The sequence below is a fragment of the Gracilinanus agilis genome, chromosome 5 (assembly GCF_016433145.1).
Source record: "Gracilinanus agilis isolate LMUSP501 chromosome 5, AgileGrace, whole genome shotgun sequence".
In the NCBI taxonomy this organism is placed as follows: Eukaryota; Metazoa; Chordata; class Mammalia; order Didelphimorphia; family Didelphidae; genus Gracilinanus; species Gracilinanus agilis.
In genome coordinates, this window is record NC_058134.1 from 38,654,996 (window position 1) to 38,677,714 (window position 22,719).

Here is a 22,719-nt window from a genome sequence, read left to right on the forward strand (position 1 = left end):
AGGAAGGAAGGAAGGAAGGAAGGAAGGAAGGAAGGAAGGAAGGAAGGAAGGAAGGGAGGGAGGGAGGGAAGGAGGGAGGGAGGAAGGAAAGAAGAAAAACACTGTGTTTTGAGCTAAAGGACCTTGATTTGAGTCCTAATTCCAAGGCTTATTACCTATGAGACCTAGAATAAGTCACTTCCCCCTTGCTGAGCCTTAGCTTCTTCATCTGTAAAATGAAGAAGTTGGACTTGACTATCTCCAGGGTCTTCCAGCTCTACCATTCCATGGTTCTAGGAGAGAGAAATGTCATCTATGCCAGGTATTGACTCCAAAGGGCTGTGGAAATATGCTGCCGAAACTAAAGATACATCTTCCCCAACTCCTTCACCTCTGCTGGTGAATACTCTGTGGAAAAGATGAGATTTCTCCCACTCCTTTGTTTCATAAGTCTTGTTGCTTACTTTTCTATTCATCTCTTTATAAATCTTCATAGAATATTCCAAATATTCATCTCTGCCCACCCATTCTCCTTCCCCCATGTACTTTAAGCTCTTTGGATTCCCAGCACCTAGCACAGAGCCTCGTGGGTAGTAGATGCTTAATAAATGCTAGTTAGACCAGAATGAACTGTTTCAAACAGCTGGGAGCCTAAGACAAAACCTAGGCCCTGCTCTTCCAAGCAAGCCCTTTTCCCTTCCCCTAGGAAGGCTGAGTTTTGTTTAAAGAGAACTGATTGCAGATAGAATCCACCCAAAACCAGAGCAATTGTCTAAACCTCAACAAATATATGCTTGTGTTCATCACATTAATTTTTTTTTTTTCTTTTTTTTTTTTTTTTTTTTTTTTTTAAACCCTTGTACTTCGGTGTATTATCTCATAGGTGGAAGATTGGTAAGGGTGGGCAATGGGGGTCAAGTGACTTGCCCAGGGTCACACAGCTGGGAAGTGGCTGAGGCCGGGTTTGAACCTAGGACCTCCTGTCTCTAGGCCTGACTCTCACTCCACTGAGCTACCCAGCTGCCCCCCATCACATTAATTTTTTAGCTCAATAATTCCTTTAGCCATAACGTATCTGTGTTAAGAGTATAATGTCCACAATAAGGAAGGTTACTGTTGGTCGGTCCTTTTGGTGGTGTCCCACTCTTTGTGACTCCATTTGGGGTTTTCTTGGCAAAGATACTGGAATAATTTGCCACTTCCTTCTCTAGACAATAAGGAACAACTATTTATTATTGTTCGGATTATACTTGTGTTTTCGAGAGTAATAATTTAAGGAAGGTTTCTTTGTCTTATTTGCTGAACCTAGATCCCCAGCATAAAAAGCAAGACATAAAATTCAAACACTGGAAAAATACTTTTGTTTACTCTGTATATTCCTCTGTTTACATGCTGCATTTCACAGAGAGAAAGTAAGCTCCCTGAGGCTAGGAACTGTTGGCTTCTCCCAATACATAATGCTAACAGCTTATATTTCTTTGGCACCCGAAGGTTTAGAAAGTACTTTACATGTGCTTTTTGTCTCCTTTTGATTATTATTCCCATTTTTCCTAAGAGAAAACTCAGCTTAACTGAGGATAATGGACTTCCCAGACTCATACAACATCTAAGCATCTGAGGCAGAATTTAATCTTCCTCACTTCAAGCCCAGAATTCAACACACTGTGTCAACTCATTTTCTCCATCAAAGACTGAACAGTTACACTGCCTGGGATTAAGAAATGTTGGCAACATTGGATTGGATTAAAGACTCGAATTGGATTAAAGACTGGAGTTCTGGCTTTTGAAAATTAGCTTTGGAAATAAAAATGCAAAGCAAATTAATTCATGAATGATTACTGTCCTTATCGTCCCTGACCTGGAAAAGCTCTCAAAGGTCATTTCTTCCTGCCTGGACTCTCAGTGTTTACTACTTTTCAACCTTTAGGCTTATCACAAACTGTAACTTTCAACAAACATTGAAGCTTGATCTTTATCTAGCAATGTCAGAGAATGTCCAGGAAATGGGAAACATAAACACTTACAGCTCAATAGGTTACTGGGTACCAGGGTGCTCCAAAACAATGGCCTCCACTCCATATGGACCGATAATCAGCATAATTACATCTGGGAAAAACAGAACCCAAGGGCTCTTTTCTTTTGTCAGGGGAATACGAAAGGAGATGCCAAAAAACAATCCTTAACCAGAAAAGAGTTGGAGGGCTTGGGAGGGTCAGGCAGTGACTCACTTTATCATTTATGGCCATTGCCATATGGCCGAACAAGTAAAAACATTTATTAAGCATTGACAAGGTACCCATTGCTGCTGAGGATTTAGAGATGAAAATTAAAATTTCCCTTACCCTCCAGGAACTTAGGAGAGATCTAGTCTATGGGAGAGTCAGTGGTCAGGGAGGGTTATATTGGTTTGTAAAGTTACCTGGAAGATCAACAGAACCTGGGGCAGTCAAAGACTTTAGGAATCCAAAGGAAAAAGCAGTTAAGTGGCTCAGTGGATGGAGAGCCAAGCATGGAGACTAAGAGGTCCTGGGTTCAAATTTGATCTTAGCTACTTCCTAGCTATGGGATTCTGGGCAAGTCACTTAACCCTGATTGCCTAGCCTTTGCTGCTCTTCTGCCTTGGAACCAATATTGTATTGATTCTAAAAGGAAAGGTAAGGGTTTAATTTTTTTTTTTTAAACCTTCACCTTCCATCTTGGAGTCAATATTGAGTATTGGCTCCAAGGCAGAAGAGTGGTAAGGGTAGGCAATGGGGGTCAAGTGACTTGCCCAGGGTCACACATAAAGGTTTAATTTTTTAAAAATAAAGGGAGAGTATGACCATCTAAGGCTTAGAATTTCTAAGCCAACTCAGAGACAAAGGAATCTCCCTATTACATACTCCCACAATGACCATTATTATTAGATTATTATTAGATTATTATACTCTTTCTAGTAACAATTGAAAGTACATTTCAAATTTATCCAACTCAAGATAGATAGTGTTTCTCAGGCCAAAATTCTGGGAAATCAGTGCTGTTATTATCCCCATTTTACAGTTGAGGAAATAGAGACAAACAGGAATTAAGTGACTTGTCCTCATAGCTAGTGTCTAAGATTGGATTTGAACTTGGGTCTTTCTGACTCCAGGCCTGGTGCTCTATCCACTGCCCCACCTAGCTGTGGCCTATTTGATTAATGCTTGTTCATTGATGGATTAAGTAGGAATCTGTGGGATTTGGAGCAACTTCCGGAGGGATATATATATGTATATGTACATATTTATATTTTTGTGGTAGAAGGCAGTGAAAGACAGTAGATTCCAAGTGCCTAGCACAATGCTTTAGAAATATTACATGCTTAATAAATATTTGTTGAGGGGGCAGCTAGGGGGCTCAGTGGATTGAGAACCAGGCCTAGAGAGAGATCCTAGGTTCAAATCTGGCCTCAGGCACTTCCCAGCTGTGTGACCCTGGGCAAGTCACTTGACCCCATGGCCTAGCCCTTAGCACTTTTCTACCTAGGAGCCAATACACAGTATTGATTCCAAGATGGAAGGTCAGGGTTTTAAAAACAAACAAGCAAGCAAGCAAACAAACATAAATAAATAAAAATAAATTTTTGTTGAATGGAATTAAATGATGTGATTATAGTTCAAATCTCATCTTCTAAGGTATTCCTTTTCCCCTCCGCCCTTCCTTTTTCAACCAGCCACAGTTATATCGGCCTCACTGATTTAATTTGAGCACCTTCAAAAGCCAGGGATTTCATGAGTTTTCATATTTGAGGATAAACGTTATCTCAGCAAGTGTCTGAAAAGCAAACACCATTCAGCAAAGTGGAACCAGAGCCTACCCATGGGAATAGCCATTAACCATCTTGTAAAGGCTGCAATACATTTCACCTCCCTGTCTCTTTTTTGATTGTTATTCTGGTGAAGATGGGAGAAGAGAAGGAAGAAAATACCTGACTTTTCCTTCTGCTTAGGACTGGATCTCTAGGATTTACATGCATCTTGTACCAGGATATTTTCTATTTTTTGCCATTCTTATGCTTTTAATTGGCAAGGTTAATATTTTGTAACATAGATTAAAGCAAGGAATGGGGTTGTTTCACATAATAATTGAAATCAATCATTAAGCATTTATTAAGCACTTGCTATATACCCAGCATTGTGCGAGGTACTGGTGATATTAGACTAATAAATAAACCATTTTTTTTGAAAGCCAGAAACTATCCCTGTCCTCAAGGAGCTTACAATTCACTTAATGAAATTAAATCAAGCAATGATCGCACAGGACCCTGCATCTGGTTTGTTAAAAAGAAGAAAATTCTTTTAAAAATAGAGTGACTGTGTGGCTGGGATCTGAGAGATATTACCAACTGAGAAAGAAGCAAAGATCTTTCTCTCCTGGTCTTTGTGATCCTGACCCTGTGAAGACAGACTCTTGGCCCAAGTTGGCCAGAAGCCATTTTGCTCCCCGCCTCCCGCCCACCTTGGAGGCAGTATACAAGTTAATCAATAAGGATATTAGAAGTAAGCTAGATCAAATAATTGGGATTTTAAGACAGAATAAAGAGAAATAGGAAAGTTTCTACTTTAAATGAGGCAAGAAGCAAGACTATGAGTTCTAGAGGGAAGTGGGAAAGCTTAGTACCCCTGGTAGAATTAGGGAACCCCTATTTGAAACCTTTATCACTATCCTTTCTTTCTTTTAAAACCTTAACACAATAAATAAGGGTTTGTTTTTTTTTGTAATCTGCCTCCAAGGACTTTTTTTTTTTACCAAAGTTAACCTGTTACCTAACCCTCTTCAGTTCAAACACAGTCAGATTGCTTGGGCATCAGTTACAAAGTAAGGGAAGTTGGATACAGTCTGTCATCCAACTTTTCAGCTTCCCTTACAGTTTATCACATTACTATTACAGTATCAATTCTAAGATGAGAGGTAAGGGTCTTAAAAAAAAAAAGAGTTCTTAACCAGGAGTCTGTCTGTAAACATCAAAAAAAATTTGGGGGGGGGGGAAATTATACATATACATATATATATATATATATTTTTTTAATTTAATCTTATTTCAAAATCTTTACCTTCCATCTTAGAATCAATCCTGAGTATTGGTTCCAAGGCAGAAGAACAGTTAAGGGCTAGACAATGGGGGTTAAGCGACTTGCCCAGGGTCACATGGCTAAGAAGTATCTGAGACCAAATTTGAACCCAGGATCTCTTGTCTCTAGGCCTGGTTCTTAACCCACTGAGTCACCTAGTTGCATCCAAAATAACTATATTTCAATATAGTTGGGTTCCTTTGTAATCCTATAAATTTTATGCATAAAAAAACATCATTCCAAGAAGGGGGGCCATAGGCTATACTCCCATGGGCCCCATGACACAAAGAAAGCTCGTTATGAACCCTTACCTTAAAATGGGATTTAGATAGAATAAGGAAGGAGTTTCATCTATTTCTTTTTGGCTATTGGCACCAATGTTCTTGGACAGCTAGCTGATACAGTGGATAGAACGCTAGGGCCAGAGCAAAAAGACATTAATTCAAACCAAATCTCAGATACTTCCTACCTGTGTGCCCCTGGGCAAGTCACTTAAACCTTTTTGCCTCAGTTTCCTCATCTGTAAAATGAGCTGAAGAAAGAAATGGCAAACCAATCCAGTATGTGTGCTTAAAAAACCCTCAAATGAGGACATGAAGAATAGGGCATGACTGAAAAACAATTAAATAACAGACCAGTGTTCTGGGTCATCTGTAAAATAAAAATACAAATTGAAAATAAAAGTTTTTTAAAATTGAAAATATGAACACATATGTGTTTTTTGAGGCTCAAGACTAAATTAGGTCATGTATTAAGCTGAACTAGGAAGCACTATGGTAGACATGCATGTAGTCTATGTACTTGGCTTATGTGTGTTGTAGGCACTCAGGCCTGGGGGTTGGAAGACTTGGCATCAAATCCCAATTTCCTGGATCTCTTGTTTTGTGAATTTGGACAAGTTGCTTAACTGACCACATCTATTTTCTCACTAAACCCTCTAAGTCTTTTTTCTCATCTATAAACAGAGAATAAGAAATGCTTATAATTTTTATGAGAAACATTGATCCAAATTACTCCTTCTATTCATCATGAGACTAGGAAATAAGAACTGAAAAACTCCTTGAGAAGAAAAGAGTTGTAGTATATGGAAGGCTCAGGCAAAGACTAAATCAGGAAAGCCTTTTGTTAAATGTTAGGGGAAGAGTGAGCCATTTGAACCATAACTACCAATGGGAAAAGGAAGTCAGAATTTTTTATCAGAAAGTCTTGAAAATAAAATAGGTGAGGTGGCAGTTAGATGGCTCAATGGATTGAGAGTCAGGACTAGAGATGTGAGGTCCTGGGTTCAAATTTGACCTCAGACACTTCCTCAGACTGGGTGACCCTGGGGAAGTCCCTTAACCCCAAATGCCTAGCACTTATTGCTATTCTGCCTTGGAACTAATACACAATATTCATTCTAAGATAGAAGGTAAGGGAAAAGAAAAGAAAAGAAAGGAAAAGAAAAGAAAAGAAAAGAAAAGAAAAGAAAAGAAAAGAAAAGAAGAGAAGAGAAGAGAAGAGAAGAGAAGAGAAGAGAAGAGAAGAAGAAAAGGAAGAAAAGGAAGAAAAGAAAAGATAGGTGGGCTTTGGCAGGCCTTAAGGAGATTCATGTATAAAGAAGAGGTAGCCCAGTGGAAGGCTGGGCTTGGAATCTGGAATACCTAGCCTCTAGTTAGTCCTACCCTAACATTTACTAGCATCATTATTGCTGTTTTTGTTTAGTTGTTTTTCAGTTGTGACTCTTTGTGGCTTCTTTTGGGGTTTTCTTGGCAAAGATACTAGAGTAGTCTCTACTTCCTTCTCCAGCTCATTTTATAGATGAGGAAACTAAGACAAACAAGGTTAAGTGACTTGCCCAGAATCACATAACTAGTAAGCTCTGAGGCCCAATTTGAACTTAGGAAGATGAGTGAGTCTTTGAGACTCTAAGCCCAGCACTCTAAACACTTCACCACCTAGCTACCATCTATTGGCAGTAGACCCTGGGTAAGTTCCTTAATGTTTCAGGGCCCCAGACAATCACTAAGGCTGTAAATTATAGACAAGTTATGTATTGTATATCTACAATCATAGAGGGAGATTTAACACTGGAATTTTTCTCCCACTAAAGAGATCATAGATTTGGGTAGACCCTGTTCAAGACATACACACAAACATGATAAAGACAATAGTACTAGAGGAAGACTGGGACCATGCTCTTACTGGTTTGACTCCTACTGAAGGGTATACCTTTGTTACTAAAGACATTGCTTCTAATGCCACCAGAATACAGAGAAGAAGCAGAGTTGGGTTAGATGTATGTTGCTAAGACAACCAGCCTCCTCCTTGTTGTGTATAGTGACTGGATCAAGTTGGAGGATGAGAAGGGAACTGGCTTCTCTCTAGCTCATAAGTCATCTGTAAGTCTCAGCCTAATATAACTATAGAAGGTAAAGTTTAGACAGTGATTCCTTGGCTATGGCAGAAAAACAAACACTGTACAGTCTATGTAGGTCATGGTAGAACTCTTCTGTGTCTTCATACATGCAGGAAAAGAGACGCTTGGGCTGCTATCATAACTTTTTTAAAGTATCGTTATCTTTTGTTTTTATAACATCTATATTTCCCAATATTTCATCTCCCCTTCTGCTCCCAAAGAGCTATTCCCAATAACAGAATAAGCAAGAGGAAAACCCCAACAGTTCAACAAAACTAATGAATATCTGACCTATGTACTATTCTATACCCATCATCCCCCATTTCAGCAAAGATACTTCATTATTCTTGCTTGATATCTTGTAGCCAATTTCCTTTATACACTACCAGTTCTAAACTACGATTTCTCCTTCCTCTAGATCCCAAACCAAGGTTTAGAAATTAATAGTCATTTTCCCACCTCTTCCTCCAAGCTAAAACTAGCTTCATCACCTGCCTTTGATAATCAATTAGCACTTTATTCCCAAAGTCCAAGTGAAGACCACAACAGAGGTCTATGAGGGAAAAGAATCTAGTTAAAGGCAAATTGCTAGGCTCTTCACATCTCTCTACTTCCAAGGTGCTCCTGTCTTCATCCTGTTTTCATCTTCATTCTGCATGGATGGAGAAGGCAGCCACCAGGGGACCGTTGGAATCTGGAGGTTTTGCCTTAGCAGGGTGAGAGGAAGAAGATACTGTGGTTACAGTCTATTGTGACAAGGATGTTTTCTTGCTTTCCCTTAGAGATTCCTTTGGAATGGAGTTCTGCTCTTCCTTTTTTGTTTTCTTCCTTCCTTCCTTTCTCTCTCTCTCTCTAATAGCAAAGGAGAGTTCTAGATAATGAGACATTTCAACAAGTAATTTTGAGTTAGCAACATCATTAGTGTAAGAATTAAAATTGGGGTTTTGACTCAATATGAGAGTTATAAAAGTGGTTGCCATTTATAAAATATTAGCCCCTAAGTCAAAATGATTGTTAGCAGCGTTTATTTACAAGGTAGAAAAAGTGAAAGTTGGAAATGTAGAAAAGAGAGAGAGAGCCTTAACAAGCCTACTAGCCCTTCTCTGGTGAAGTCTGGCTCAGTCCCAGCAGGGGCTTCCCCAACTCCCAGTCTCCATGTGGATTTCCCAGTATTCCTCAGCCAGAAGTCCCTGTGGTGTCTTCAGCCAGAGTTCCACCAATGCAAAATGATTCCAAGGAAAAGGAAGTAACTCTACTCACCCTAGCAGAATCCAGGGAAAGAGTATCCTCCAAAGCCAAGGCAGGAATCTCTGGAAAAAAATCTCCCCAAATGCCAGGAAAGGAATAGTAGAAGGACATGTTCGCCTGCCTATGTTATACCCCATTTTCATGTCATTTCCAGTTGCAGTCTTTCAATTTGCTTAGTCCTACCCTGGGCTGGGCAGTTCCCTTTGGAGGTGAGAGTTTTTGACTTGTGAACTCTCTTACTGAAGTGTTGAGTAGAGGTGCTTTGAATTCTTGATTGATTGAATTAAAGGTTGCTGAATGATTTCATTAAAGTAGGCAAAGAGAGATAATTCTATCGTCACATTAGGCATTTGTCAAGTACTTGATATCCATTAATTAATTAATCATAGGCTTAGGGTTAGAACATCCTCTAGAAAGCATCCTAGTCTAAGAAATCCTCTAGTCTAAGGGTTCTTAACCTTTTCTTGTGTCATGATGGTGGACCCCTTTGTCAATCTGATCAAGCTTGTGGCCTCCTTCTCAGGGTAATGCTTTTAAACAACAGGTGGAGACTAAAATTAATGTCCAATAACTATTATATTTTAAAAGTTTTATTAATAATAACTAAAGTAAGACACCTATCTGACCCAATCCACTCAAGAGAGCAAAAGAGAGGAAGAGTGGGGAGCTACTGAACTCATAAAACAATAACGTGACCACACAAACGTGAAGGTGCAGGAGAGATTAAAGGAAACCCTGGGAAATACCAAGGGATTTCTGGGGGATGAAGTCCAAAGGTTCAAAATCCTAATTAATACAAACAAAATAAAATACATAGAATTTTAAAGAAAACCAATAATAATTATAATAATGGCTAGCATTTCAACAATGTCTTAGAGTTTATAAAGCACTTTACAAATATTATTGCATTTGATCCTCACAAGAACCCTGTGAGGTAAGTGCTATTATGATCTCCATTTTTACATATGAGGAAACTGAGGGTAGAAGAGGTTCAATGACTTACTCAGGATCATGTAAGTTTTTAGTATCCGAGATCAGATTTGCACTTGGGTGTTCTGACTCAAAGATTAGCATTCTGTCTACTTCACTGGCTATTGAAATAGTTATCAAAATATTTTAAAAGTAAACTCACATGAAGGCAGCTAGGTGACTCAGTGGATTGAGAGCCAGATTTAGAAATGAGAAATTCTGGATTCAAACCTAGCTCGAGACACTTCCTAACTGTATGACCCTGGGCAAGTCATTCAACCTAGCCCTTCCCACTTTTCTGCCTTAGAACCAATCACAATATTGATTCTGAGATGGAAGATAAGAGTTAAAAAAAAATAAGTTTACAGACTTTGGGTTAAGAACTCCAGACTCAATTTATGTTTTGGGGTTTTGGTTTTATAAGATATCTTACAAAAATGAACATTATGGAAGTATGTTTTACATGATAATACATGTATAACCCCGGTCAAATTACCTGCCAATACTGGGAGGGGAAAGAGAAGGGAGGGAGGGAGAGAGGGAAGAAGGGAGATAAGTTTGATCATATAACGTAGGAAAACTTGTGTGGAAATTTGATATTAAAAGTAATTAATTAAAAAAAAATTAAAAAAACAAAAAACTCCTGACCCAAGGCCCTCATTTTATAGAGACTCAGGTGTGGTGGGGGCAATCACTTGCCCAAGGTGAGAGAGGAAGTGACAGTTTAGATTTGAACATAGATTCTCTTATTTAGCACTCATTTCTACCATCCTTAATCCCAAACAAATGGTTCCCATTATACTGGATAAAGCAGCAGGCCCTTAAGTCAGGAAGATTCGTCTTCCTGAGTTCAAATCTGGCCACAGATACTTCCTTTTTGCATGACTCTGGACAAGTCACATAACCTTGTTTGCCTCAGTTTCCTCATCTATAAAAAGAACTGGAGAAGGAAATGGCAAATCACGCCAGTACCTTTACCAAGAAAACCCAAAATGGGATTCCAGAGTCGACACCGAATTGACGTATAAAATAACAACAACAACAACAACAAATCCTGAGTTTGCACATAGTAGGGGCTTAACGTTTATTGAATTGACTTGATTATTAAACTAAAAATTAGTTGAATAAAGAATCTTGAAGATCACTTCCAGAGTCTGACAGGAATGAACAACAACAAAACTCTACAAAGCCATGGGGAGGGCAGGCATGAGAGGGCACACTGGGAGGATGGCAACCAGCTTCCTTTTGCCTACGGCAAATACAAGAGCCCTGACTCATTTCTCTTTATCCAGCCAAACCATAGGGAAATAGAATGAGAACTTCTTATTTTCTTTTCTTTTCCAGGGCAAGTCCAAAGGCCTTCCCATCTCCACATTGACATGGTTATCCCTTTAGGTTGCAGGGTCTGATCCTTTAAGGGGAAGCTGGATCTTCTCACTTACACTTTGTAATATAAGAGCAGCATTTGCGTAACACTCCACATATGACACTTGCTTATGTAATTTCATTGGCTATCCCAGCATCCCTACGAAATAGTGCAAATATTATCCAGATTTAACAGATCAAAAAAATTAAGCCTCAGAGAGATCCCAGGGTCATCTGATCCCCGAGCCAGAGTGACTTTGCCCTGTGCTATCTGCCAGTAATGTTTCCTTTGAATAGTATATTCTCTTCTTTAAAACCTTTTCATGTGCATCGATTTCTAGAATTTGGTTCTGAAGCTGGAAAGGACTTTTGATCTCACCAAAACCCTTTGAATTTGGAGATTTGGGGTTTCCTTTGTCAGAGGAGTAAAAGCATTTCCAGACTGGGCTAGCTAAGTGATTTCTCTGAAGTGACTTTGCTAGCTAATGTCAGAGCTATTTCTAGAAACAGGAACTCTTGAATCCTAGCCTACAGTTAGTTCTTCCTACTGTCATTTTTCCTTGCGGAATTTTGAGGCAGTGGTGTGCTGGTAAATATTTAACAACCGACTCTCCAGAAAAACAGGAGGGAGGCACATTTCAAAACACTTTGAAGTAGAGTCTGCATGATTAATATTTTCTCCATCACTTTCTCAAGTCCCACAATCAACAGACTAGTAAATCAAGCCCTGTTTTGTACTTGATTTCTTTTTTTAATTATGAAAGTTTATTATTTTTAATTACATATAGAAACAATTTTTGACAAATTGTTTTCTGACACCCTGTGATTCAGATTCTCTCCTACCCCTCCCCGCCCATCCCTCCACAGTCGGCAAATGATCTGAAAGAGGTTATACCAGTTGTAACTGATTTCCGAGATGCAAATTCTCCCACTGGAAATTTAACAATCAGGTCTCTCAAGTCTATGTCTGAGCTGAACAGGAATGGGTGGTTGTTGAACGCCTCTGATCTACACCAACCCCTTCATTTCGCTCATGAAAAGAATACGGCTTGGAAAGGGTCCCAAAGATCTGCAAGCTAACTATAGAAAGAAATGTGGGTTTTCCTGTTCACACATGACTCTTTATTAAATTGTACCTTATACTTACGGGGCTAGGACCCCAAATGGAAGTAAACTTTGACTTCCCTGAATGAGATATGAATTCTCCTTTTCCTGACTCTTCCTTTCCCCAAGGAAATGGGCAACAACCCTCCCCAACTTTTTTTTTTTTTTAAATAAAACACTTACCTTCCATCTTAGAACCAATAATATATATTGGTTTCAAGGCAGAAGAACAGTAAGGGCAATGGGGTTTAAGTGACTTGTCTAGGGTCACACAGCCAGGATGCATCTCCAGTCAGATTTGAACCCAGGACCTCCCATCTCTGGGCCTGGCTCTCAATCCACTGAACAGAAAGCTTCCCCCTTCTCCACTTTTTTTTTTTAAAGTCCTTACCTTCTGTCTTGGAATCAATACTGTGTATTGATTCCAAGGCAGAAGAATGGTAAGGGCTAGGCAATGGGGGTTAAGTGACTTGTCCAGGGTCACCCAGCTAGAAAATGTCTGAGGCCAGATTTGAACCCTTCTCCACTTTTAAGAGTAGACTAGGTATCAAATAGAGACATATTGATTAGGAATTGGAGATAGAAAGGAGAGAGCCTTGAAAGCAAGAGGAGCTATGATAGGATGGAGGTGTGAAAGGGAAGAATGATCAATACCACAGAGAGCTAAGTCATAGAGGAGCATCCAGGACCTGTCCCTTTGCTGGCTATTGTAAATCTTGCAGACTGTGCATATAATGCTGTATCAACCATTAGGGAAGGAAGAGGCCTTTTTAGAGATGAAAGGAAAGTTGTCTTGATTGTTTAAGGAGTGGGTAAGAGTCCTTTGCTTTTTTAAAAAAAAATTTGGTTAGGTATGGTTTTGTTTGTTTTGTTAGCTTGCATGGGAAACTTTAAGGGTCCTTGGGAGAACAAGAGCCTATTCTGATATCAAGAGGAGAATCATAAATAGAGATGACAAAATCTGTTTAAGTTCATATCTTTTGTTCTTTTGTTGCTAAGTCATTCAGCTGTGTCTGATTCTTTGTGACCCCGTGAGCCATAATGCAACAATATTACTCATGGACTTTTCTTAGCAAAGATACTGGAAATGTTTTGCCATTTCCTTCTCCAGTGGAGTAAGGCAAGCAGAGGTTAAGTGACTTGCCCAAGGTCACACAGTTAGCAAGAGTCTGAAGCCAGATTTGAATTTAGGTCTTCCTGACTCCATGCCCAGCACTCTATCTATCCACTGAGCTACCTAGTAGTTCTTAGGCAGGGTCAGTGGTTCTCAAACTTTTTTGACCTACCGGCCCCTTTCCAGAAAAAATATTTCTTAGCCCCCTGGAAATTAATTTTTAAAAAAATTTTAATAGCAATTAATAGGAAAGATAAATGCCCCTGTGGTCATCACTTCTCCCTGGATCGCTGCAGCACCCACCAGGGGGCAGTGGCGCCCACTTTGGGAATCACTGGGCAGAGTCAAGTATTTATGTACGTACAAGTATATACTATCTCAGGTGATTATCTACATCTCAGACGAGGTGGTGGTCTGCAGAGCCTGGAGTCAGGAAGAAGTGAGTTCAAATCTAGTCTCAAGATATTTAATAGCTGTGTAACCTGGGTAAGATCTTTAACCTGTTTGCCTCAGTTTCTTTAGCAATAAGTGAAGATAATAGTAACAACTGCCTCAGAGTTGTCATGAGGATCAAAGAAGATAATATTTGTAAATGTTTTTTTATAGTGCCTGACACATAGTAGGTGCCATATAAACACCCATTCCCGCCTTTCCCCTGCCTTGAGAAACGAAGGTTTCTCCAACCCCAGCAATCATCGCCAGAACCCAAAGTACCCAGCCCAAGTTCCTTCCTGTGGATTGCAAGTTGATTGGACAATTTTCATTCGTTCATTTTAAAAAATGTGCACCGGTACACTGAGCAGAAAGCGGAAGCAGTTATGTAGGAATTCAAGCGAGGAAACTCTGAGAGAAAAAAGAGGATGAACGAATTCTGCAGATTGTCTATTTCCAGTGATCACATTGACTGGAAAGTGATCTGCATCATCTTCTGCAGCCCAGGCCTGAAAGTTCTCTCATGGCTCTTGCCTTCCCGCTCAGCAAAGTCCAACATTTAGCGTTCTTTCTCTTGTTTAACCTCTGACTCCAGACACCACACCACAGCCAAGGTCTTCGGAATGATAGAAAATAGTCAGAAAATACGTGTTCAAGTTTGAGCTTTGCCTCTATCTTTGAGAAACTTGGGAAAACCCACATTTCTTTATAGAGTTAGTTTGCAGATCTTTGGGAGCCTTTCCAAGCCGAGGAGGTGGTGGAGATCAGAGGAGTCCAGCAACCACCCATGGAGAGCCCAGAACACTCCCTAAGGGACATTAAAATGGGCCTGGGAGATATTTAACAAAATAAATAAAATATAATAAAGTATAGATAACTTTACATTTTAAAACTAAGTCAAGGGGCAGCTAGGTAACTCAGTGATAGAGATAGAGACAGGCCTAGAAGAAGGTCCAGGTCCAGGGTTTGAATCTGACCTCAGACATTTCCTAGCTATGTAACCATGGGCAAGTCACTTAACCCCAATTACTACTCTTCTGCCTTGGAGCTGATATTAGGTTCTTTTCTAGGACAGAAAGTAAGGGTTTAAAAAAAAACAGCCTAAACTAAATCAGGGGGCAGCTGTGTGACCCTGGGCAAGTCATTTAACCCCCCCATTGCCTAGCCCTTACCATTCTTCTGCCTTGGAACCAATACACAGTATTGATTCTAAGACGGAAGGAAAGGGTTTAAGAAAAATTACTAAATCAGGGATTCTGATGTAAGATTAGTAGCCATTGTCTATTTGGGTTTGACAACAATGAGCTAGTCCAGGGACTCATGGGGATTCAAGAGCAAAATTATTTTCATGATAACAGTTAAGACATTTTAATTTCTAACATGATTGATATCAATAGATATAAGCTACATAAGTAAAAGTTATTTGGGGTACTCAATAATTTTTTTAACCCCTTAACTTCTGTGTATTGGCTCCTAGGTGGAAGAGTGGTAAGGGTAGGCAATGGGAGTCAAGTGACTTGCCCAGGGTCACACATACTCAATAATTTTTAAAGTATAAAGGAATATTGAGATAAAAAAGTTTGAGAACCTGTTGCTTTCTGAAGGGCAGGAAATCCTTTCCATCTAAAACATGTCTAGTGATCTTTTTTTTTTTCTTTCTTCAAACCCTTACCTTCATTTTAGAATGAATATTAAGTATTGGTTCTAAGACATAAGAGCAGTAAGGTCTATAGGGGTTAAATGACTTGCCCAGGGTCACATAGCTAGGAAAAGTCTAAAGTCAAATTTAGCCTAAGACCTCCCATCTCCTGACCTGGCTTTCTATCTTTATTTCTATCTCTAACACTGAGCCACCTCGCTGTCCCTTTCTATTCATCTTAACCTAGAAATCTGATAAATTCAAGATATAGAGAGATAGTTGTTAAACATTTACCAACATGCCCCTGCTCCTAGAAGATTTTCATAGTAGCTATAATTTAAGTTACAGAATCCTTTCTGGAATTTGTTTCGTCAGATGTGTGCTTTTTAGAATTCTGTGTTTATCATTAATTTGTTAGTAGGAATAAATTAATTATCCCAATTTGTACACTGAGCACTTTTTTTAAACTTCCCCCTTTTTTATGAAAACCCTAGACTTGAGCCACAAGTAAAATCATCCCCAGAGACCTTTAGTTGGGATATAAAGAAACCGAAAAGTAACCCTCCCTCTCATTTGAGTCTGGGCCCACTGGCACTAAATATGGTTCAATCCACATCATGCCTGGATAAAGAAGTGAGAGTGGGAATACTACCCTAGTTCCTATAGGGGACCCCAGAAGCAATTGCTCAAGGCAAGATAAAACCTTTATATCTATTAAAACTAGGTATAACGCAGCTACCTGATAACTTCTGTCACAAACAATAGTGAAATAACATCCTTGGTACATCCCTCCACTGCTGTAGCCCCTTTCTCCCATTGGTGAGTTCCACCCAGATCCTCCATTTTGAAGAAAGACCCAAGCCAGCCATCTTCCATACCTCTCCTAGTTCTTCTTACTTTCAGAGTTTACCTCCATGCCCCATTCTGTTTTACCACTTCCTTTATGCTCCTCTTTCCCCATTAGAATGTAAGCTCCTTGAGGTCAAGCATTGTCTTTTATCTATTCATTCATTTATTCATTCATTTATTTATGTGTTTATGTGTTTATTTATTTATTTGCTTTTCTTTGTAAGCCCACCCCATAGCATCTAACCTGGCAGATAGAAAATTCTTAATAAATACTTCTTGTCCTGCCTTAACTCAACAATAACACACTTATGTAGGACTATGTTTCATGAAAGACATGGACAAGGGTCACCCATGGCATAAATGGTATTCAATTTGCTATTACTGGAAGGAACACCCATATGAATGAGACCACAGATACTTTGAAGGATGGATCAAGTTGCAAGTTCACCAAGTGGTTTCCTTCCCATAATACACTGGGATATTCACAAGTCGTATTAGCCCAAATTTATAGATCAGCAAACTGAGATTTATAATTTAATTCAACTCCTTCATGTTATAGATGAATAAAAAGAAACTCAATGTCACGTAACTGATAAATGATGGGGATTCACACCTGGGTTTTCTATTCCAAATCTAGGGCCCTTTCTAACTATTCTAGGCAGAATATTCTATTTTAAATGTGTATAACTCAGACTGGCAGGGACAGGCAAGGCTCAGATTTACCTTTGCCCCAAAACAGTATTTACAAGACAATCAATAAAACAAACATGGGAAACGTTTCACCTATTTTCCAGGATGCTAGTTTTTTTGTGTTTTTTTTTTTAAACCTTTACCTTCTGTCTTAGAATCAATACTATGTGTTGGTTCCAAGGCAGAAGAGTGGTAAGGGTTAGGCAATGGAAGTTAAGTGACTTGCCCAGGGTCACACAGCTAGGAAGTGTCCGAGGTCAGATTTGAACCCAGGACCTCCCATCTCTGGGCCTGGCTCTCAATCCAATGAGCCACCCAGTCTGCCCCCCAGGATACTATTTTTAAACATCTGTAAAAATGAATTTATATTAAAATGTTGCTGCTAAGTGATGAATTTATGTAGCATTTCCCAAACTAATTTGACTAAGGAACACTCTTGGGGTTGAAATGTATTCATGGAGTCCAGAAATGGTCCTTGAGGTATCCAGAATTCCCTGGAATAAGCCAAAGTTGGGGAAAAATAGAAGCAAGATAGAAGAAATTATGCCTGTTTTTATATTAAAAGAATGCTACATACAATTATAATTGTTAATTATAAATGTCAACTATCAATATGTTTATGAGTAAATGAAACACAGACCTTGATTTAGTTAGGGAAAAACCATCCCATTGAAGAGAAAAGTATATGTTATTGTATTATATAGGACAAAAGAATTCATGAACTACTAGATTTTTTTCTAATTCTGTTGTTTTGGTGATATAGAGATAGCTCATATTCAATTGTGTAAAATTGTGTCGATTTTGAAACACCTCCTAATAATTCTTTCTCATTCAGCATCCTGGGGAACTCTTCTAATGACTTCAGCTGACAGAGGAAAAATTTTATTGTTGTTCATTCATCCAGTTGTGAGTTGTGACTCCAGGGACCACAGATGGTACTCCAGGTCCTTCTATCTCTATGATCTCCAGAAGTCTGTCCAAGTTCATGTTCATTACTTCCATGAAGCTATTAATCCATCTCATTCTCTACCATCTCCCTCTCCTTTTGCCATCAATCTTTCCCAACATCAGGGAGAGGAACAACCATCTATTCAAAAGAATCTTGAACTCAGAGTCAATGTGTCAAAGATTCTTTTACTTCATCTTTCTGAGAATGGCCACTCATGAACCAGTGCTATGAGCCAGTAAGTTCAAAGAATAGGAACAGGTAGGCTCCTTTTATCCTAGTCCCTCCCCTTGTTCCCCATTGACTGGTTACTTGAGAGTTACAATCTGATCCTGAAAACTAGCTAATTGGAACTTGCAATTTACAAAGGCAATTATCCTAATTATTCAAGTGGGTTTACCAATCAAAACAAGGGTAGTTTCAATCCTATCTATCTGAAATGGGGCTTAGATTGGGAACAAGAAACTTAACTAGTTTTAATCAAAAGGCTCCCTGACTCCATCTTTGTGATTGATTGAGAGGAGTCCACCATCTTACTGGACTTCATCTCTCAGGATCAGAGTCTTTTCCAATGAGTTTGTCTTCTCATTATGAGGCAAAAGTATTGAAACACAACTTCAGCAATGAAGAGTCTTCCAATGAATAGTCTAAATAAATTTAAGTATTTGTTATTATCTACATACACATATATAATAATATCAAATATTCATGTTATATATTAAATAAAATATATCTATAAAATACAAATATATCTATATTAACATACTGATCTGATCTCCTTGCTATTCAAGAGACTCTCAAAAATCTTCTCCAGCAATACAATTTGAAAGCCTCAACTGTTGGGGCACTCAGTTTTCCTAATAGACCAAATCTCACAGCTATCCATTGCTACTGGAAAAACCATCACTTTGAGTTAGATTGAAGAAAATGGACTCCGTAACATTTAACTGGGTCAGAAACAAAGCCAGGTCTGAAATGTGCATTTGGATGATTTTGATTTGTAATGAAGAATATAAGATGGCAGACTAAGAAATTAAAATACACATTATGTAGATATCAGGAAGAGTCATAATTCAGGTTCCATGATTTAATAACTATTCTACACAGCATGAATACATGGTGTTCCCATGAAATACCTCATTTGCCAAGAATGCCAAGAAAATCAATATTTATTATGTGGAATTAATGCAGCTTGGAAAATGGAAAACAATCTTTTTCTACTTGCAATTTAGGCAGAAATAAGTTCAAGGAAATACCTTTAGCATATCTTCTTTGGGTACTGAATTTAAATCATAACAGCACTAAATTAAACCCTAAATATGTATTAAGTATGGTAATGAGGTCAGGTTGCTTTTTGTGCTCAGTCATTTAATCCATACTATCCCCAGGAAAAGGAACAGACATAATTTGTCCCTTTATGTCCCTCACTTTCTAAAATACTGTGATTTTAAGATAATACTTATAGGATAATAGGATATTGAAACTTGGTGGGAGAAAATCCATAACTAAGATATATTTCTGGAAGCTTACGCCTTATTAAAAAGAAACAGAATAGGTAGAGGAGGAAGATGGTCAGCAATATATATTAAGATGTTTGTGGAAAGATAAGCATATTGACATTGTCAGTAGAATTTGGAATTAAAGGTCCATACATTTTAATCCAGTGGTTCCACTATTAGGCATATAAACCAAGATTTCTTCTGTTGATAAAAAAAAAAAGAAAGAAAGGCCTATATACCACAAAATATTTATAGCAGCACTTTTTGTGGTAGCAAAAAAACTGAAAACAAAGTAAATTCCTTTCAAGTGGAGATTGGCTAAACAAATTATGGTAAATCAATGGAATATTTCTTGTGGTGAGAATTGATGAATGCAGAGAAACATAAAAAGACTTACATGAGCTGATGCAAAGGGAAGTCAGAAAAACTAGAGAAAATATACACAATGACTATAGAAATGTAAACATAAAAAACTCAGAGCACAAAACAAAGGAAAATGAATTTGACAAAAGTACAAAGCCCCAAAGAGGAGATGTAAGATTCTTTCCCCAACTCCTTTACAGAGGCCAGATATATTATCAGATTTTAAAAATGCATTAATTAGTAAAAAAGTTTTCTCTTTTTTCCCTTAAAAACATTTGTTAAATAAAATGGTTCTCTCGGAAGGGGAGAAGAAAAGTACAGGGGGGAATTTAGGAGCTATAAAAATGTTTAAATAGCAATAAAATTTATTTATTCATCTTTAACCTTTACCTTCCTTCTTAGAATCAATATTGCGTATTGGTTCCAAGGCAGAAGAGCAGTAAGGGCTAGTCAATGGGGGTTGAGTGACTTGCCCAATGTCCCACAGCAAGGAAATGTCTGAGGCCAGATTTGAACCTAGGACTTCCCACCTCTAGGCCTGGCTCTCAATCCACTGAGCCACCCAGCTGCCCCCTAAAATTTATTTTTTCAAAAAAACGCTCATAGTGATGAGGGTTCTCAAAGGATATACTAGTGGAGGATATGTTCTAGAAGCTTCCATCAAGCTGGAAAAGGATCAGGTTTAGACCTAATGATAGATCAACCATTAATTTCAGAGGAGTTCATCACCAGGCTTATTGCAGGATGATTAATTTCTGGCCATAACAACTCCTAAAGAACAACTATCTACGACTCTCAAGAGTATTATGATTTGCACTGATGGAGGAAGTACTTAAGACAAAGTAATTAGATATAACTCTAAATTCAAACCTTGGGCATTTGTTTGCATGAAGTTCTCCTCAGTCCATCAATCATTTATGCCCATCTCATTTCCATACTCAGTAATCTCCAGGGGCTCCCTATCACTTCCAAGATCAATTCTGCTTGGCATTCAATGTCTTTCATAACCTAGCCCCATCTTACCTTTCCAGTCTTCTTATAACCTTACTCCTGGACATATACTCTTCAATCCAAAGACACTGGTCTCTTGACTGATCCACAAACAAGATTCTTCATCTCTCAGCTCTGGGCATTTTCTCTGGCTCTCCCTTATGCTTGGAATGCTCTCCCTCCTCTGCTCTGACTACTGACTTCCCCAGCTTCCTTTAAGTGCCAACTAAAATCCCACTTTCTACTGAATACCTTCCTTAACTCTTCTTAATTCTAGTACCTTCTCATTGTCAATTATTTCCTATTTATCTTGTATATAGCTTGTTTTATATATATTTGTTTGCTCATTCTGTCACTGGTCAGGTTGTGAGCTCTGAAGGTTGAGACTATCCTTTGTCTCTTTTTGTATCCCCCAGAGCTTAGCACCATGCCTGGCACACCATACATAATTGATAAATGTTTACCAATTAACTAGAAGACAGATATGTAAGAGAAAGCCAGAACCTCAGAATATTCCTGATTTCCAGCTTGCCTCCCTGAAGACTTTGGAGAATTTCCTTTTGGTGAAACTGGAACCTCTTTCTCTTGATTGAGCTATTTATTCTCATCTGGATAGCTATTTACTATGAATATTGACTGCCATGTTCTTATCTGTAAAATTTCCCTGGTTTCTGTTTGCTATCAGCCCGGATAAATGAGTTCACTCATTATTTATTATTTATGATAGTCTTTTGTGAAATTAGCATCTAAAGGAAAATAACTAAGTCTTTGGATATAAACTTGAAGTACTTCTTCTTCTTTAAGGAATATTGACCTGGAAAGTAGCTCGAACCTAAGAAAAAGTAGTTTTCCCTCGATTAGCTATTTTTGAGAGTGGCAGAGAGATATAATTATGGTTCGGTATCCCTTTCTGAGGAAAGCATAACAGCTAGCCTCATGTCCCTTTCTTCTCCTATCCTAAGACAGGCATCACAGTCTCCTTTGGAGATGAGTGAGCCAGATTGCTGAGATTTCTATCACACCCTGGAGCCACATTTAGATAAACCCAGGTAGGCATACATATATAATTTCCATGAGCAGCACAAATACACATTGCTCATAAATCATTTCAAACTTTTGAAATATTCTTGTGAGGAAATCCAGGAAATATGGTAGATAATAGTTTGGTGAAACTAAATGGAGGCAGAAAGTAATGTTATCATTGGAATATTATGCTACACACCACCTGGGCAGAAAGAAGACATAGATGAAGAATCACAAACTTAGTCCAAAAATATATATAATAGTGATATGAGACTTCTATCTACTAGTTCTTTCTCTCAGCCCAAAGAAAACAGATAAATGACTTTTCAAATTATCTTAATAGCAATATCATCAAATAAACAATAAAGGTACCACAAAGGGTAACTTCTAGGTTAGATTTTATTCTAAGCAAGTAAAATGAAGGTGAATGATCAAGATGGCTTTGGGGAAGGGCTTACTCTCTAATCTAAAAAAAAATTATATAAAATTTAACCCAGAAATCCAAAAAATTCTAGAAAACAGCCAATAACCTGAAAGAAGTGTCCAGAAAGATTGTTCTATGAGGGACAGTTGAAAGAACAGGGAGTGTTTAGCTTTAAGAGGATCAAAAGGAAGCATGATTGAAATCTTCAAATATTTGAATGGCTGCCAAGTAGGAAAGGAAGCTGACTTGTTTTGTGGTGCTCCCTGAAGCCAAATTAGAACCAATAAGTGAAAGACAGAAGAAGGCAGAATTCAGTTTAACATGAAGTGGAAAATCCTTTCTAACCAATAGGACTATCTAATAGGGAAATATGCAGCTCTAGAAAGCTGGGGAGTGAGCTCTTCTTCACCAGAGTTATTTAAGCTCAGGCTGGGTGACCATCTGTCAGGGATATTGGAGAATAGATTACTCACTAAGTGGGAGGTGGGAGCAAGTGACCCCTAAGATTTCTTCCAACTCCAAAATTTTGTCATTATTCTTTTCTAACTGCCTGCCAGATAGTCAAAGATCCTGGAGTGGTTTGCCATTTCTTTCTCC